General features: G+C 36.7%; 1 protein-coding gene across 1 annotated transcript in view; it reads left to right on the top strand.

The window, feature by feature from the left end:
• Cog5 (component of oligomeric golgi complex 5) overlaps positions 1-20,597 on the top strand; it is a 216,388-nt gene that overhangs the window by 60,758 nt on the left and 135,033 nt on the right. The gene's annotated exons all lie outside the window — the stretch shown is intronic.

Genomic DNA, 20,597 nt, shown 5'->3' with positions numbered 1-20,597 from the left:
TTTATAAAAATGTATCTGATTTTTCTGAGAGGTCTACACTGAACAGCTTAAAGTTAAAATTCAGTTTAAAACATGAATTTATACATGCAAGTATATTTCACATCTCAGTATAGCAATTAAACTGCAAATTATTCCAACCTGAAGTATAAAACCCAATAACTTTCAAAATTCATAATGACATTTTAGTTGATGTTACCTTTGACAACTTTAGGCTTGTTATTTTAGGGCACTATTTCAGAAACATGACAACATTAATTTCATTTGAGCCATAAAGGGTATTACAAGACACATATTTATTCATATAAAATGGATTAGCTTACTGAAATCCTATAAAAATGGAAAATGATAAGAGCGCCAAGTTTTCTGAACTGACAGACTGAACACCAGGTCTTTGTTTTGTCACATCGCACTTATAATTAATAAAGCAGAATGACAAGTACGAGCACTGAAAGAAACCAATTTATTTCCGCCCATGGGCGTGCATGCATCTTCTGACCTACCTGTTTGCTGCTGCCTTATGGGCCTTTTGGCTCACCATGGTAGTTTTCCACAAATTGATACATGATGTCATTGACAATTTTGACATGAATTTTTTTTCTCTGATAACAGTGTGTTTTATTTCATGTCTTGCAGGAATTCATTCTTTTGTTATTTGAGTACTTCAGCTGTACAAATTGTGAGATTTAGTTGGCTGATGGATTTCTAAAGAACAGCACACAATTTTCGTGGTCTTTTTTCCCCTCCTCAGAAAGTCATGGACAAACGAAACTTCATCAAATGATAGAAATTACACTTCCTTTTTGAAAGAATGTAGGTTGTGTCTCTTTGTTTTCCAGAGTATGTGAAAACAGAAAAGGAAACATAATGTCTCTAGCTCCTAAAATGCATTTAGAAATCCATTTGTTTGCAGTCTGTTTCTGCAGCAGTTCTCATTATTTCAAAATGATTTCTTGATCACATAATTTGCTTTATATTATAAATCCAGTACATGCTCTTTTGATAAAAACCATCTGCTATTTAATTTGGTTTGTTCTCATTAGAAGAGGATACATAATTGGTCATAAAGCTCAGATGGAAAACTCTATTAGTCAAATCAATTGCTGTGAATATCTGGATAGTACAGAAAACACTTGCTAAAGCTTCGTTTGCTTACTGATATGTCATGCTGTTTTCCCTTTGAAGGTTTTGCTTCACGGGTTCCTGCAGAATCCAATAGTGTCCATAATTCTGCTGTGTTAAAGTGCTAGACCTTCCCTTTTAAAACATTTTCCCGTGGTCTTTAGGCTTTTACAATTCTATTTTTTTTTTCCTTTTCGTGGTTATTCTGTGTAGCATCTTCACGGGATGCTGTCAGCTTGTTACGTTCCAGCCGAGCTAATCCGAGGCGTTAACTCCTTAGTTCCTTAACAGTCCTGTGTTACAAGAATATCTAGCAGCTTGTGGTTCGGAAGCTAGAGAGCTTCTCAGGCAGTTGCGTTCTTCATATCGTCAGTGGTATATGTGGAGTTAGTTGTGGGCCCTTGTGAAAAAGGTGAAAAAGATTGAGAAATAGGATTCCTAATAATTTTGAATTAAGTACAAGTTACTTTAATTAAAAAAATTAAAACCATCTAGAATTTGTTCTCAAAATAAGCAAAGTGTATTGCAGTAGGCACAGCTATAGTCATAAAATGAAGTTTCTTAAAATAAAATTCCCTTTTCATAATAAAGATGGCATATATTACCCTATTTAGCAGCAGAGTGAGCATTAAACATAGTCTGAGAAAGACTGAAATCTTAAACTATTTTTCTTCTCTTTTAGAAGCTAAGTTGAATATTTAGAGATTATGAACAGTTAGTATTTACTAAACAGACTGCCATTACCCCCGGTAATAAATTTAACACGTCCTGCATGCTGGGAAATATTGCAGCTTGCTTAGTTATTAGCACATGGCTTGAACTTTTAACTCATTAAAACAGATTCTGCGATAAGATACTATAAATCTCTTTTTATGATATACTCATGTGGGTGAAATGTAAACAGTAGTAAAAAAATCTTAAGTGCAAATTAATAATTTTCAGTGAACATGCCTGATCACAGTCTTAACATAAAACATCTAAATAGTAAGCTAGCTTCTTATAAGAAATATAAACCTTTTTTTAGCACTTGAGAAATGGTATACTAGTGACATTAAAAATATTTGGTGTATCCAAAATGACTTAAGAGCTAATGTCTTTGGAGTAAATTATAGACATCAGAATAGTTTTTGATTTAACAGTACACCATAAAATTACATTTAAAATATATCACATCTTAATAGAAGTAAATTAAAAAATTTCCTGTTTACCAATAAGTATAGGAAAACAAGCAAACTTAAAAACTTAGGCTAAAAATTCCAAAGTAATTTTACCCCATTCTGCTGCTTCAAAAGCAGCTGTCCACTATAATAAGGAACACATCTTACCTCTGCCAAAGATTTGACCACTGAAGCATTTCCAGTTTTGATTGTTTCATTTTGTTCATTTGTTAGTAGAGGGCTCAGGGAAGAGGGTCATAAAAACCTCTCCAGAATGACCTTAATGAGAATGTGTCTGTCCTGTGCCATTGTTTCAGCAGTCCGCTAATGTATAGAACGGGCAACAGTACGGCTTCTCGGCTGCAGTCCCTCACTCTTCCTACTGTGGAGTCAATAGGCATCTGAAAATACGTAATGAAAGTAATTCAGCATACTGAAGGCTTCTTGTCTCCAGGCAGCCTTTAGATCCAGTCTTTCTGAAAAGGAACGCTGCTCTTCAGAGAGTCTGCTCCGAGCAGCTTTTGCAGAGTGACAGCCTACCTTGCCGCTTCTCCCCACTGCAGAGAGATGCAGTGCATTCACTAATTTTGATTGGCCGGTTGTGTTGGTTTAAACTGCTTCCTATGTATGGAAGGGCTCCCCCCACACCCCACTTTATATAAGGATGCTGTTTAAAAGGCTAAGTTTTTAAGTGGTTGTTTGTTGCTCTTAAATGGAATATGAGCAAATTGGTCTTTTTAAAAATGTGTATTTTGCTCTGATTCATTGATTCCCCAGTGCCAAACACAAGAAAATAGGGTTTTTTTTTTGTATGTATATGTGTGTGAGAGAGGGGGTTACAGAGTAAAAAATGTTGCATCTTAAGGCTGGCTAACTGGATTTGACTATTTTAGTAGCTGTGTGTGCTTTGGGTTGAGGTTCTTTGTTCTACAGATAGAAAGTCCTGCGTCTTTACAGTGAACCAGGTTTGATTTCAACTAGTTTATTTGTATTCAGGTCATCTTTCTTTGTATTTCACATTGTGGCCATCTCATCGTTTTGTGTCATCACTCAGATATTCCTTCGTTTCATTCATTTGTTCATATTATAGTCACATATAAGGGGGTTATAGCATAAAACATTTGTAAATATTCCATTGCTTACATGGTGGTGGAGCATAAATATGAGTAATTTGTTTCATTTTGGGGAATGGTAATCTCAGTCCTCACCTGTGCTTATATTTTTGTGTAATGACCATTTGCTATTAATATTTGATCTCACTGGGCTATTCCTATTTTTGAAATGAACATCTTTCTTAAACATTGTGTATGGTGATTGCTAATACTGCTGGTAAATGTGTATGGTAAAGGAAAAGGTGAGGTCCTCATAGGCTATATAGCTAAGCTATTGTAAAATGATTGTAAAGAAACAAAAGAATGTATAAAAACAATATATTCATTTAAAATTAAATTTCTATGTCTTGTGGGTACTTTGTGGGTATATTTCTAGTTAGTGAGGATACATACTCTTTTTTAGATGTATATATTTAGATATATGTTGTGATTAGGTTCTTTTTAAAATTACACTTATATGTGTGTGTGTGTGCCTGCCATAGTACACATGTCATGGTTAGAGGACACCTCTCAGGAATTGGTTCTTTCCTTCCATCAGATGGATGGGTTCTGGGGTTGTCAGTGAGCAATGTTAGGAACCCATTGCTGATGGCTGTACTATTAATGTATTAATCATTACCTATTTCCAATATTTTAGAAATAGTCTTGAGTTTTCAAAATGTATCCTAGATTTTTTTAAAAATTTTGTTATTATAGAAGCTGGTAGTGTTGGCACACACCCTTAATCCCAGCACTCAGGGAGACAGAGACTGGTGGATATCTGCAAATTTAAGGCCAACTGGTCTACAAAGCGATTTCTAGGACAGCCAGAGCTGTTGTTATACAGAGAAACCCTGTCTTGGGAAAAAAAAAAGTGGAGTGTGGTGGGTTGAGGATTAGCTCAATGATAGAATGCTTAAGGCCCTGGGTTTTGTCTTTAGCTCCAAGCAGGGGGCAGGGGGCAGGGGGTGGGGAACAACAGAAACGTATCATTATAATTAATTTTTTACAATTTTGAAAAGTGATATGATTTTTTATAATCTTTGATGGTCAGTGGTCAAGCTTTACTGGTGAGTAGTTGGTAAGTACATAAGGTTTGAATTGTATTTCTTTAGAAATTGAAAGTAATGTGGACGTTTTGTTGTGTATTGTGAAAAAATTCTGCATAGCTTTGTATTGTAAGATTTTGGTAATGCTAAAAATGAAAATGTTGTGCTATTTATTACTCATGCATTTTTCAAAGTTATGGAAAAAGATCTTGTTAGAGTGCCAGATATGTTAAAGACAGATGATAAAAAATATTATTTTAAAGTAAAAACTAAAGTCAGAGGGAACATTTTAGCATCAGCTGAGAATTATGATTGGAATATAGAAACTATTAACATAATAAAAAATCTATATAGTGTTTCCCTGCCAGAGAGTTGTTTGCTTAGGTTTATTATCAAAATATCTTGATTAAGTAGAAGAAACAAAGGCAAAGAGAGATCTGTTGGCTTGCCAAAGTCTGGGTATGTTGTACCAGTTCATTAGAGCCCTGTAAGCCACTGTTTGAACTAATGGGCCTGTCTCCTTGGAATTATAAAAGTATATGCATTTAACACTGGTTGGCCTAAGTTCACTCTCTAATTCAAGCAACAGTATAGCGTTGGTTTTTGTTGTTGTTGAAGGATATTTCTGTGCTTCTCTTCTCTCTTAATGGGATAACTTTTCTAAGTTATAGTCAGATTATTTTGAGAAACAAAATCTGAATTTTTTTAAAGTAGTAATTGTAGCATAAAAGCTCAAGTATGGACATTTCTGTGCATTCCCTATACAACTGAGCTGTTATTAAAGATACATGAGAAGCCACAAATAGCAGTTTTTAAAATACAATACTTAGTCTAATATTTTTTGCATTATTGAAGCCACAAATTTGTTTGGTACTTGTATGTTTCTAAAATTTTCACAAGGTAATTTAAAACCCTCTAGTTTTTACTAATAAACTAATAACAGTAATAATGGATATTAGATTAAGAATCAGGTTAAAAAACTGGGTGTAATGGTACATACCTTTAATCCCAGCAAAGGCAGATTGGGTTTCTGAGTTCAAGTTTAGCCTGGTCTACAGAGTGAGTTCCACGACAGCCAGGGCTACACAGAGAAACCCTGTGTGTAAGAAAATCAGATCATATTATTTTTATGAAAAATTGCATATCAAATTACATTTCAGAATTTATGAAGATTCTTGTTTCCATGGTATCAGGTTTTTTTTCACACTTATGCACTTAATACAAGTATTCATATAAGCTACTAATTTGGAAAGATGCTACAGCTGGTGATTTATTTTTTTATAGGTAAAAGTTTCTTTTTTCTTTTTTTTTAACTTTTATTCTTTGTAGATGCCACGTGATGCGTTCTGATCCCACCTACCTCCCTGTCCACTTGCATCCACCCTCTGCCCTTGCAACCTAACCCCCCACTAGCCCCCCCCCAAAAAAAACTCAAAAGAAAATCCAAATAAAACAAAGAAACAAACAGAATAAAAAAAAAACAACAAAAATAATTTTATCATGGAAGCTGTAGTTCATTCATCTTTATTTGCCAGGGTTCATTGTCACATGTCCCCAGTCTGGCTGGAGGCCTCTGATTTCTGCTGCAGTATCACTAATGGGCTCTCACTGGGGCTGGTCTTGGTATCCTGTTATTGTCCTGTTCCGGGGAGATCCTGCTGTTTTGGATCTGTAGGTTCGCCCCCTTCACATGCTCCAACAGTTCATGGATATTGGGGTGGATCAGCTCATAGCCCTGGTTCTGGGTCTGGGTTGTAACTGGTTGGTCAGCCTGCCAGCTTTCCCTCATAGTTACTGTCTGGGTGAGCTCTTCAGCATTGCCTCGACTAGCTCACCTAGTGCAACCTACAACAGCTGGTGATTTAAATAAAGTTTTGTATTATAAAGTAATTTCATGGGTTGGTTCTTTTTTTTTTTTTTTTTTTTTTTTTTCGAGACAGGGTTTCTCTGTGGCTTTGGAGCCTGTCCTGGAACTAGCTCTGTAGACCAGGCTGGTCTCGAACTCACAGAGATCTGCCTGCCTCTGCCTCCCGAGTGCTGGGATTAAAGGCATGCACCACCACCGCCCGGGGTTGGTTCTTTTTACCTTATAAACTGGGTGTACAGTTTGCCTTTCCTAATGATAATTGAGCAGCATATGGGAATCTAACCTCCAAATACAGGTCAAAATTGTTTTCCAGAACTTATGTTTTTCTTCTAGTTATAAATATTCTTATTGTATATTCTTAATTCCTAAAAGTTTGTGGCTAGTTCTGATATTATACTTTTCATGAGTTTGTAAGTAAAAAATTCAGCTTAGTGAAATATTTTAATTATCCGTATTTGGGGGGAAAGTATATATGTAAAGGGAATTTCTATCCCAGAAAAATCACTCTTGAAGCTTCATTACTCCAGAAAGAGTGCTTTCCCAAAGAACACTTAACATTGTCAACTCTGTTTCTGATACTGGAGCTCAGGGAAGAATGGAATTTTCTATTTCAAGCCATTTCAGAAATTTCATTTGACTTCTCAGTTTTAATTCTTATACAACAAATACTTTGTTAGGACAGTAGAAACGGACCATCCTCTGCGATGTCAGTCCAGGAAGGAGTGGCCAGGGCTGTACCAATAGTATAACTCATTACCTGTAAGAACAAGTAAAAACTATATCCATGCCTCTTTGTATCTCTTAAATATAGGCTGGGTGTGCTGTTGCATGCCAGTAATCCTTGTACCTCAGAGGTAGCTGTCAGATAACCACAGCTCACTTCCATTACTTAGTTAACATGATAAATCTGAGACCAGCTAGGGCTACATATGGCCCATCTACACAGGTTTTGTTGATGACTATAGTATTTTTTTTTATTTTATGTCTATGGGAGTTTTTTTTTTTACATTTATTTATTTATTATGTATACAATATTCTGTCTGTGTGTATGTCTGCAGGCCAGAAGAGGGCACCAGACCTCATTACAGATGGTTGTGAGCCACCATGTGGTTGCTGGGAATTGAACTCAGGACCTTTGGAAGAGCAGGCAGTGCTCTTAACCACTGAGCCATCTCTCCAGCCCTGTCTATGGGAGTTTTGTCTTCCTGTGTGTCTGTATACAGTGTGTGTTTAGTGTTCACAAAGAGCAGAAGAAGATGTTGGATTTTCTTGGACAGGAGCTACAGACAGTTGTTAGCTGCCATGGAGGTGCCGGGAATGAGCCCAGATCCTTTGAAGACCAACAAGTACACTTAATGCTGAGCCATCTCTCTAACCCTATTTCTTATTGTAGACAGAGTTATACAGACAGGTGCTTGTTGTTTCCCGTTGGTTTTTCTTTTCTGTTACTTTCTTTTCTTTGCATAATTTACTAACTTAAGATATTTATTATACAGTATCAAGTCCATTTCCACCTTGAAGCTGTCAGTTTGATGAGCTGTATTATATATTTAACAAAACTATATCAGGTTTTGTTTTCTGTGTGACATAACTAAATGGTTGCCTATGGTCCAGATATCTTATTATTGTTGCTCTCAGAAAGGTGCCATTCTTTGTGTCTAGAGTTGGAAGGTGGGAAATTCTCTTGTAGGCTGTCATTCTACTGCAGGTTCAGGAACATGCATTCTCCTCCTTTACAGATATATGTTCAGTTGCTGCTGCTTTCTCATCTGAATGGAGATATTACCTTAATAAAGTCCTGTTAGTATTTGGATTGTTGCTGTGGAGAATCATTAATGTCATTGGCACAGTGTCTGTGTTATTTTTCTCATGTTCACTTGTGGTTTATCACTTTTCTTTAGTTCTTTGCGTATACATCATGTGCATATTTTTCTAGAATTGTACATTATTATTACATTTTACTGCTATCAAAGCAATACCTAATTAAAATATTCCAATTGCTTATTGCTAGGGTATATGACAGCAGTCAGTTTTTGTTCATTGACCTTTGTGGTGGTTTGAATAAAAATGGCCCTTTAGACTCATAGGGAGTAGCCTTGTTGTAGGAAGTAAGTCACTGGAGGAGGGCTTTGAGGTTTCAGATGCTCAGGCCGGGCCCAGTATCACTCTCTGTCTTCCTGTTGTCTGCTGGTCCTGATGTAGGCTTTTTCTCCAGCACCATGTCGGCCTACATGCTGGCACCATGTTTCCTGCCATGAGGGTCATGAACTGTAAGCTAGACTGAAGTAAATGTTATCCTTTTATAAGAGTTGCCTTGGTCATGCTGTCTTTTCCTAGCAATAGAAACCCTAGCTAAGATAATCTTGTATCCTACAAGTCTACTACATTCATATGTTAATCTTAGAGCTTTTGAAATAAATTACATAGACTTTTCTGTATATAGACAATAATGTCTGTACACAGAGATATCGTTTGCTTCTCCCAGAAACATACATGTTATATTTATTTATTTTCTCAGCATCTCTGATTTTAGGTTGCATAGGAGTATATTTGGCAGCTGTCTGTCATGATTCTTGAGCATCTCTGAATCTTCTTGCTGAATTTGACAAGAATGCAAGCTCTGACTGTTCTTTATCTGGTCTCTTTCCCAGGGATGTTCTCCCTTGAGGGATGAAGTAATGACTCCCCAGACAAAGAACAGATGGATAGATTTACTCTGCTTGTTCTGAAAACGATCCATTTCCAACTTTGGTCTTCTTCAGCTGTGATAGAATCCCACATCATTCTAGAGCCCGTGGTAGAGGGCCATGTAGTTTTTATATCACATACCTTCTGTTTGTGTCTGTGAAATAGTAGCAGACCAGGATCGTGGCTTATAAGCAGACTGGATTGTATCCCAGAACCTTTACAATTTTTGATATTTTTGGTTCAAGGACATGATATTGGCAAAGGTAATGCTTTGTGCTATTTTGCCTGTTTAAGGTAGAGCAATTGTCGAGAGTAAGTCTTCAAAGCTTCTGCTCTACCTGCTAGTGAATTTAGTGGAAGATGCAGTGGATAAAGCTGCTGGAATGGTGCTTTGGCTGTTGTTCATTCTCTAGACTGGAATGGAAGGGAAAATGTGAGTTCATGCGTGAGACAGCAAGCTGCAGGGACACAGGGCAGTGTGGTGTAGCCATTGAATCAAGAGCTACAGTGAAAGGTGGCAATAGTGAGGATACAGAACTGAGTAGACTTATATGTGTTACATTCATCTGTTGAGCAGTCACCGTGAGATTTGGGTGTAGATAAAAAAAGGGTTTCATATTGCTGCAGGTGTTCCTTGTGCCTGCATTCTGAGGTTTCCTTTTTTCCTTTTACTTCAAACTCAGCTGCCTAGGTAAAATCCAGGTGAGAGGAGCCTCCTGAAGAGGAAAAAATATACTCTTGTTGCTGGAGACAGAGATGTCTGTCAATTTGTGCAGACTTTGTGGGGGAAAGCTCAGTTGCAAGGAGGAGACACTGAGTCAGGCTAGAGCTGCAGCAGGAGGCACGGGGTTGGGGTAGAGGAGGGAGAATGTATCACCTGGTATGAGGAGCCAAAGCGAAAGAAAAGCCTTCCCATGCCAGGGTTCTCCCTTGCAAGTCTCCCACTCATCAATCCCTGGGCCAGAGAATAATGTAGCCTCTTAGAGGCTCTGACTATAGTTGCTCTGTTTGTTCAATGTCTTGTTCTGTTATTTGCAGGCAAGTAGCAACTGCTCAAATTCAAAGAAGCTGAAGTATGGCTGGGGCCTCAGGACCTACCCATTGCTCTTCTGTTATTCTGACAGCCCTGCTGGATAAATATTTAAGGCTGTGATTTTGGTGTCCTTATGTAGATAGTATGGATACTTTCAGATTTTAAAGGTGACTCTCACAGTAGTGGTTTACTACATGTCAAGAAGTATTTACAAAAACCCAATAGAAAGGAGAGAAATCACAGCTAGTTCAAAAGCCTAGTGGCTCCTGGAGAACTCAGTCTATTTCCCAGTACAGCAGTGCTGATGTGGGATGTCCTGTATATGTGATGCTTTTGTTAGTTGATGAATAAAGCTTTTTCAGCCAATAGCTTAGCAGAGCGAATCTGAGTGGGAAATATAAACACACACACACATAGAGAGAGAGAGAGAGAGAGAGAGAGAGAGAGAGAGAGAGAGAAGGCAGAGTCAAAGAGACGCCATGTAGCTGCTGAAGGAGGCAGATGCCATTTAGCTGCCCAAGAAGGAAGAGGTAACAAACAACAAGCCTCATGGTAAAATACAAAATAATAGAAATGGGTTAATTTAAGATATGAGAGCTAGCTAGAAATATGCCTGAGCTGTTGGCTAAACAGTATTGTAATTAATATAGTTTCTGTGTGATTATTTGGGTCTGGCGACCAGGAAACCAACAAGCAGTCTCTGTGTTTACACAGTGCCACCCGCCTGATCCAGCTACCAAGTGCACCTCCTCCACTCTCTCCTTGCCTCCTCCCTCCCTTCCCACCCTTTTCTTTCTCTCAGAATTTTTATGCTGTACTGGGGATTGAACATAAACCTCATCATACTAGGCTAGTATCATTGAGCAATGAATTGTAAAATTCTCTTTATTTAAGATAGTTTTATTATGCTGTCACACCGGCTTTTAATGCCTATCTCTAAAGTACTAAACTTAAACTATTTCCTCATTAGTTTTGTTCGTTCCTGTGCTAAAATTTGAAGCAGGCTGTAACATGAGGACCTGCTTGTTGTTGGGGTTTCTGTCCCTCCTGGTCCCCGCAATCATTAAGTCTCAAAGAAATCACACAGAAGTCTATATTAGTTATAAACTGATTGGCCTAGTAGCTCAGACTTCTTATTAACTCTTATAACTTACATTAACCAATTATTCTTGTCTGTGCTAGCCACATGGTTTGGTACCTGATTCAGCTGGTGGGAATGCAAACTTGTGCAACCACTTTGGAAATCAGTGTGGTGGTTTCTCAGGAAATTCGGGATCAACCTACCTCAGGATCCAGCAATACCACTCTTGGGAATATACCCAAGATATGCCCAATCATACTACAAAAGCATTTGTTCAACTATGTTCATAGCAGCATTATTTGTAATAGCAAGAACCTGGAAACAACCTAGATGCCCCTCAATGGAAGAATGGATAAAGAAAGTGAGGAATATATACACATTAGTAGTAGTAGTAGTACTCAGCAGTAAAAAACAATGACATCTTGAATTTTGCATACAAATGGATGGCAATAGAAAACACTATCCTGAGTGAGATAACCCAGAACCAAAAAGATGAATATGGTATGTACTCACTCATCTGTGGACTCTAGCCATAAACCAAGGTCATTAAGCCCATAGTTCACAAGCACAGAGAAGCCAAATAACAAGGTGAACCCAAGGAAAACCATATATAGATCCTCCTGGAAATTGGAAGCAAACAAGATTGCAGGGCAAATAATTTCCTTGAGACGTTAAGCTATGAAAACAAGTTGCCATAAAGACAGTTTGGTTTATAATGCCTGCAGTTTGCAAATTTCTAATTCTGCCTGGGTCAGTTATTACACTTGATATGACATCATGTCCATATATGCATGTGTAGTGAAATCTGGAAATGGGAGTTTTCAGTATCCATAGTAGCTTTCAGTTGTGAACATGTGTTCTGTGTTTCAGCTTGAGGACTGAAGGGTTATCCCTCATCCTACCCCGCCCCCAGTCACATCTCCACTTCCTTTCCTTAGGTCTGTGAGCTTTTCAGTTGTGTTCACAGAGAGTTGCTACCCATCTCTCAGGGTTTCTGTGTCCCTACTCTCACATCAGAATTGGTGGAAATGATTCACATGCGCTTTGTGCTGGTACTGTATCCTCCAGTGCCCGCTGGCCCTTTCTAAGCTTAGCCTGTGTGAGGTGCATTCATGGACTGTGTCCTTGCTCTTTGTGACTGTGTGGTGAAGAAGGACTTGCGGATGGGTATGATTGCTTTTGCATATGTATCCTCCATGGATTCTTATATTCCTGTTAGCACACACTCACTTAGCCTTTAGTAAATTAATAAACATGTTACCTAAATAGTCTTCCTGGTGTCTGCTTTTAACTTTTCTGGGTACTCAGTTGCTCCTGTCCAATGTGTCCCTCAAGCCATCTGTCTTTTCTGAGGATCTGGGCTGATTGGTACTCTGACTCTTGCTGCCTGACAATTCTGAGAAAGGTTTGTATCTGTAGAGAGCTTATCTTTCTGTTGTCATGAATGTGAACTGTGTCATTTCCAGTTCTTTCCATCCCATTTGGAAACTGGAGTAACACCTACTGGGAATTCATTTGGGTTTGTATGGAATCTATAGATCTTTATGTTGGCTCTTCTGACCCATTGATGCTTATGTCTCTAACTTTGTATTGGTCACCTTTCATCTCTCACAGAATGGTTTTTACAGTTCTCGTGGATGTCAGGTGAAATTCTGAATTCCAGTTTTTTTTATATTACTCTTTAGAGTATTTGGCCTCTATTATCAGAAATGTATATTACATTTTTTGAATGGCCTTTTCCATGTACTGAAAACTCTCTTTTTCCCTATTTAATTTATAATTGAGTTTTGAATGTTGAACTGACCAGGTATTTCTGAGGTATGCCCTACTTGGTCATGGTAAAGTATTCTTTTTGATATTTTATGATTTTATTTGAGATTATTTTGATACTCTTTTGCCTGTCTGTTCATGAGGCACTTCTTTTATCAGCTTCGATTTTCCCCCTTAGTATGTGATCAATACTACATTATCATTGCAAACTTGGATATGTTCTATTTTATATCACTTATTTCAGTGAGTTTTCTCACAGAACTTAATCTGGATATCAAGATGATCTCGAACTCTCAAAGATCCACCTGCTTCTGCATACTGATTGCTTGGATTAAAGACATGAGCCACCACTCCTGGCAAACGTGCTTATGTTTCTATTAGCTCTTTAATGAGGACTTGTTTTTAGTGAAGGTGGAGTTGTGAAGTCCCCAACTATGACTGCCGATTTGTCGCTTTCTTTTTCCACTTTTCCCAGCTTTAGCTTCTTGTGTCTGTATATAGAATGTTCACATTTAGAGTTGTTATCATACAAATGTTTTATCCCTAGTAGAAATCCTGGTGTTAGCTTCATGTTTGTTCTGTGTGGTTTGCAATACTTATAAATGTATTATCTGTGTACCTTTAAGGTATTTTTTCCTAGACACTAATGACTTTTTTCTTTTTTAAAGTCTATTCTGATTTTTTTATGAATTATAATGTAATGCAGGCAGATTTAATGTAATTGTCACACGATTAGACTAGTTTTCTCCTTTATATTCTGTTTACACTATGTAATTTTCCCTTTCCTGCCTTTTTTGGGAATTAAGTAATTTTTTAGCTTTTCTTTTTTATTCTCTATTAGCACACTAACTTTATCATTTAGTTTTCTTTGGTGATCAGTTTAAAATTTAATGATGTAGATCTTAATTTAACCACCATTTAATTACCATATATTGTATATAATATTAGAACATTAGCACATATAATATCTGTTGATTCATACCATCTTTTATGCTGCTTATTTTACTTAAGTTGTAAGAACTTCAAAATATTTCATTGCTATTTTTGCTTAGCCAGTCATTTTTTAAACAAATCTTAACTTTTTTGTTTGTTTGTTTGTTTGGTTGGTTTTTTTTCAAGGCAGGGTTTCTTCTCTGGGTAGCCCTGGCTGTCCTGGAACTCACTCTGTAGATCAGGCTGGCCTCAAACTCAGAGATTTGCCTGCCTCTGCCTCCTGAGTGCTGAGATTAAAGGCATACACCAATACTGCCAGGACTGATTTCTTTAAATACTTAAATATTTACAATTTCTGTCTCTTTTCATGTCTTTTTGTGCAGAAGAGACTAGTGTGGGTATTATTTTCATTCTGAAAGAATGAAACTTTCTTGTAGCAAAGGATTTTAGGCAATAAATTCTACTTTATCTGAAATATATTCCTTGAGTTTTCATTATGTTTTGCTTGATGTAAAGGTCTGTACTAACTCTTTTGCTTAGGTAGTATTTAGTTTCTGATATTTGTGGTGTCATTATTCTTTGTTTCTTCTTTCTGTAATGTCTTTCCCCTGTGGATCCTTCTAAGTGTTCATTTTGTTTTATTGTTTTTGTAGTTCATTATGATGTGCTTTGTTGTTTATTATTGCTGATTTTGGATTATTGCTGTTCTTGGATATGTGCTTTTGATGTGGTTATTATTGCTGATGCTAGACTTTTTAAAAAGTCAAATTAAAAATATTTTGTATCTTCACTTTTTAAATACTTTTTAAGCTCTGGTATTGTCTTGCATAGCACCGAACCTTTTTTTTTTTTTTTTTTTTTTTTTTTTTTTTTTTTTTTTNTTTTTTTTTGAGGAAGGAAGGATCAGTTTGGGTACTTTTACTTCTGGATCGGACGTATGGATCTTCTGTTTACAGAGTTTAATGTGTTGCTAAAATCTTGTATTAATTATTCAGTTTGAATATTTACTTTTCAGCACAAGAAATTTATCCAATTTCTCTGTCTTTCTCTCTCTGTAATTCTTCAGCCCCCTTCACCATTTTAAGAAGATTTTTTATGTGTATGCATGTTTTTCCTGCACATGTATATGTGTGCCATGTGTGTGCAGAATCCAGAGGCCACACAAGGGCATCAGCTCTCCTAGAACAAGTTGCAGACAGTTATGAGTTGCTGTGCGAGTCCTGGGAACTATGCCCGAGTCCTTTACAAGAGCAGCACGTGCTCCTCACTTGTGGGCAGTCTCTCCATCTAACTTTTTGAGGGAGGATCTCACTGAACCTGGAACTCACTGATTTGTCAAGGCTGGGTAGCAGTGAGCTCCATGAATCCACATGTCTCTGCCTCCCTCGTTTTGGAATTACCGATAATTGCCACCATGCCTGGTTTTTATGTGAGTACTAGGGATCCAAACTTGGTTCCTCATGCTTCCATGGAAAGCACTTAACTCATTGAGCCTTTTCCTTATTCCTTGATAAATTTTTATAGTTCATCTATTGTGTTCTTTTTTTCCTTTATGAACTAATTGTTATATATATCTTAATATCTTTCCTAATTATTTCATGTTTTGCATATTGATATTTCTGATAATGTTTTGATGGATATTGGTCTTTGTTCTAATTCCATTATACTATGAATGGAATTTTGTCTTATTGTATTGAATGTTATACTTTGTCAGTCAGATACCTCTTTTATAGTAGACTTCCTGATGATTCTTTGCCTAGCCTTTCTGAATCTCTTTGTATGGATTTATAATTTCATAGTCACTGAATACTTAAGAGGCCCTATATAGGAATTCATGAAACTATGTATTCCACCCCCCCAAAAAAAAGTACCATATAGAATTTTCTGGAAGTTTCTTTAAAAGTTTGTTTTTCTGTTTAACCTAGTCATAGAATTCCATCTCCCCTAACTTTTGTTAAACCTGTCTCATAAACTCATTGTACTCATCATATCTGCTGGGGTTTTTCTCTTACATGATAGTTTCCCTAAGTTCGTTTGCATTAAACTGGGTAATTATGTCATAAAGCTCATTCATTGTCAGGTGTGGTGGTGCAAATATCCAATGGGACCATCCACTGGAGCATGGTCAGCTGACCAGGGTTCACATCCTTAAAGACAATGAATGGTCAACTGTTAATAGGTCCTTGGTTAGAGGTGTGGGTTTATATTGTGTGAGATAAAACACAAAACATTTTTACTCACCCCAGAAAGGGGGCCTTTGACAGACCACAATATGGAGGCCACCAAAGTTCTACTTGGTGAACCAATGAATTTTACTGGAGTTACTTATAGGACTATAAGAGTATATATAAGCAACTGTATGAGTCAAGGGTTACATACAGACATGAAATGATTCAAAGACAGTTGCATCATCAAAGCCATCCCTATATTAATGAAAGTTCACAAAAACTAGAAACCTTGAACATACTACACAGCCAGGTGGTTCACTTGATCTGAACTTCTTCTAGGCATTTCAGCTAGTCTTTGTTTCTTCCAGGTAGCTGGGCTGCTTAGTCTTCACATTTTGGTTCATCTGAGTTTATCTAAGCAGTCTTCATTGCTTATGCACTCTTGGAGAGGGACAGATTTAGTGAATCTGTTATATTTCAGAGACTTCTTGAAGGTATTTTGAGTTGTTTACTTCCTGTCTTAATGAAGCTTTCCTGTAGCATAAAATTTTGCCTTCCCCGTAAACAGTGGTTCTCACCTTGTAGGTCACATATCAGTTATCCCGCATTTTAGATATTTACATTACGATTCGTAACAGCAAAATTAATTGAGAAGTAGCAATGAAATAATTTTGGGGTCTCTACAACATGAGGAAGTGTTTTAAGGGGCCATGTTATTAGGAGGGTTGAGAACCACTGCCGTATGACAACCTGTTGTTCACCTCCTTATAAACATTCTCTCCTAAAATATCCTGTTTTTCCACTTTTTGTTTACTCTCTGTCTTAAGTTTCCTTCTAAGATGGAAGGTTTAATTCTGGGCAGAAACTTGTATGCAACTGCTTGTGTGTGTCTCCTTCACCCATGCTGGAAGGTTTCCTGGCTCAATCTTCTGTAAGTAACCACAGCTGCTATGAGTTCCTGAGTCATTTTTGACCATGAATATTCTTATACCTCCACTACCCTATTAAAGAAAAGATCATGATCATGACTGGAGAAAAAATCACACCTACATATCTGTACAGGTTTATGTCTTTTCAAGTTTATTCCCTTTTAACTGCTAGTAAATTTATTCTTCTGCCTCCCGAGTGCTGGGATTAAAGGCGTGCACCACCACTGCCCTGCTCCCATCTTTAACTTCTGTGTCAATCAGAGATAAATGCGTATTTTTTTTTATTTTAAACCCAGACATCCTCCTATTCCTGCCTGCCTTGTTCTCTGCATTTTATTCATACCTTGTTCATTGTGATCTCTCATGTTTTATCTTTACCACCACACTATTGTAGTCTGTCAAAGATGTACAGAGATCTCACTTTCTATTGATGTAAGTTTTGTATCTATGCCACCCAAAATTGATGAGTTTCATAAAAAACCACAACTCTGTGTCTGAAATATTTTTAATTGAGTTTAATTTCAAAGTAGAAAAACAAGCTTTAAAGTGTAATAAAGATTATGACTATCAAGTGTTTCTATGATCAAGTTTTTATACTCATTTTTATGTGTATTTTGGCATTTTTTCCTCTTCATAATGTTTTCCTCATTGACAGTGTGTAAATGAATTAGGACTTTTTAAATAAAAATAGTCAGCAATAGGAAGTAAACTTACTAAAAGACAAAATGTCAAAAATAGGCTTTTTTTATATCTTTAATTTTGGGTATCAGACTAGATATAGGCAGTGCTGCAGGCGTCTCCTCACCTCTACTGCTGTGCTTCTCTTCCGCACAGCCTTCAACACAGCCATTGTCCCCGCGTAGCACTGCTTTATCTTCCTGTTGTATTGATGATTTGGTTTGTCTTGGAGAATAAAACAAAAAATTATTATTTTTTGTTATTATAGAGTTTAAAAAAGCTATCAATTGAACTAAGTAGCAGTGGCTTCTTAAGGATAATTTTTATACTTAGAAACATGAAAGCCAACAGGTCTTTTAAATACAGATGAATTATTTACATATTTTATATGTATGTATATATATACATATAAAATCTTAAAGAGTAAGATTACTTATGAAGACTAAAGATACTTGAAAAAAACTACATGTTCTTACAACAATTTGTTCCATTCTTTTTTTCCTGTAACACAGTTATTCCTCCCCCGTTCCCCACACAACAGATTTGTACTGTAAGAATAGCATCATGGTGCAGCCTGTAGCTCCCAGAGGTAAAACACACAGTACTAAATTTCCATCTGTAGATTTTAGTTTTCATATTTCATGTTATTTCCTGACTTAAAGTCAAATTTGAAATGAATTTAAGCTTTCAAGGACTAAATTTCTGTTGGCTTTTCTTAAGTAGTTACATAGTATACTAGTTAGTTACTCTGTAGTTGGGTTACACATTTTGTTACATGCAATTAATCATCGATTATTTCCATTTAACCATATTCACCATCACTTGGAAGTTACTTTGTGTCTTAAATTTTAATTGCTTACTTTTATCTTACTTGGTTAGCTTTACAATGATTGTTAACTCTTATTACATGTATGCATTCCTGGCAAGCCTGGAACTTCCTTTGGAGACCAACTTGATGTCTGCCTCTGCTTAGGTGTGCTGGGATTAAGAGATGCTACTACCATCACTCACAAAACTACAATCAAGTTCAATATAAATAGTGGTGTCAATTATTTCATATTGTTGAATCAAAAAGCTCATAGCAGGGATATTTCAGTTAAAATTATAAAATATAATTGGTGCACTGTCTTTAGAAAGCTGAACAGAACCTTGTTACCTGAGGAAATTACTCTGTGAAAACATTAGGTAATTTAATGTTGAAAGTTTTGACTAATTATAACTTGTCTTAGAAGATCCTTAATTTGTAGTGGTTTATTTTCTATGCCAAGAACATGGAACACATTTGGTGTTACTGATGTTTAGGAAATGGAGTCATTTAGATAATGGGTGAATATAACCCTACCTGTTGGTCTCTCTTAATTTTCTCGAGTCCTCAGGTTCTATATATAGTAACTTCCAAGACTCATATAAAAGTGGGAGAATTCTTGCACTTTCTAACACCTAAGTTTTTATGAATATTATATCACTAGAAGGTATTTATGTCTTACTTTCAGCTGTAGTTCTTACTCACTTTCATGTGGGAATGTGACGTTGTCTAGGACATTATTGTAAGTGATAGAAAATCACTCTAGGGTGTCTGTCTGTGTGGCCAGACCTTTAACCACTATTTAGTACATTCTTTGTCTCCTTGTTTGTAAGGTACTAGGGGAACAAGGAAAATAATGAGTTTGTAGTTCAGTTAGACTAACTTACCATGATGTCTGTAGTGGGCAGTCTTTTGGACCATCAACCAGCTCCCAAATCAAGACACAGATGCTTATTATTAATTATGAATGCTTGGCCTTTCCTTATGCGTGTCCCACTTGATATTACAATTTATTTTAACATGTTTCTATTCATCTACATTGTGATTTAGCTTTTTACCTTTCTTTCCTTCTGTATGTCCTACTCTATGTTTTGCTGACTGGCGGCTGCCTGACTTGCTGACCGGGGCCTGCCTGTCTCTCTCTCTCTCTCTCTCTCTCTCTCTCTCTCTCTCTCTCTCTCTCTCCTCTCTTTCTTCTTTGTTCTCTCTCATTCTCTTCTCTTTCTGTCCTGTAGACAGTTTTTTGGGGGGATTGTCAAATCACAAAAAAAAATGACATGGAGACATATTGTTAGTTATGAAACCTTGGTCAATAGCTTAGGCTTGTTTTAACTAACACTTATAACTTATACTAACCCATTTCTATTTATCTATGTGTTGCTACATGATTGTGGCTTTACCTCTCCTCCTACAAGCCTGTTCCCTCTCTGTCCACTGGTGACTTCTAACATCTCTGTTCTTCTTCCCAGCCTCCTCTGTGCCTGGAAAACCTGCTTAGCTAATGGCCGTTCTGCGTTTTATTAAACCATTAACAGTAACACATCTTCATGATGTACAAAAAGATTATTCTACAACATTTCACTCTTTTTGCCTAAATAAGAAAGGTTGTAAGTTCAACAAAGTTAGACAATATACAACAAGAACAATTATCAAGTAAGGATAATATTGGATAATACTGGATTTACAGTATCCAGTCCATTTGTATTTGGCAAATTCAGAGAAAATACTCTATTATTAATCCTATCTTGGTAAGTCCAAAATTTTGTACCTAATTTACCTTCTGTCTTAACTAATTGTATAGTCTTCAACTTCATCAAGGAGCATGGCAGGATATAATATTACCTGAGTAAGCAAGAAGTGCAGTGCAAGCACCACTCCTAAAGCATACAAATGATAGGACAGTCAACCAAGGCTCCTCTGAAATGTTGGGGCATCCATCTTTGGCCTATAAGCCTAGAACGTCTTGCAGACCTTTATGTGAAGCAGGAAATTTGAAGGACTCTGCCACCTTGTTTTGGCAAAGTTCAGCAGTTGCTTTCTTTTGTATCCTCCATAATATCTGGCAGAGTTTTCTATGAAGCAAGGATTATGAAGGACTGTCCTCCTCTGTTTTGGCAAAGTTCAACAGTCTTTTACTTTGTGTCTACTTTGTATTGCATATAGTCAGTAGTCAAGGCAAGACTTTTTTTTTTTTTTTTTTTTTTTTTTTTTTTTTTTTTTTTTCTTTTT

The sequence above is a fragment of the Alexandromys fortis genome, unplaced genomic scaffold (assembly GCF_014885135.2).
Source record: "Alexandromys fortis isolate MF-2015 unplaced genomic scaffold, M_Fortis_MF-2015_v1.1 scaffold_201, whole genome shotgun sequence".
Taxonomy (NCBI): domain Eukaryota; kingdom Metazoa; phylum Chordata; class Mammalia; order Rodentia; family Cricetidae; genus Alexandromys; species Alexandromys fortis.
The sequence above is the reverse complement of the archived record's forward strand: the minus strand, read 5'-3'. Positions and strand labels throughout refer to the sequence as shown.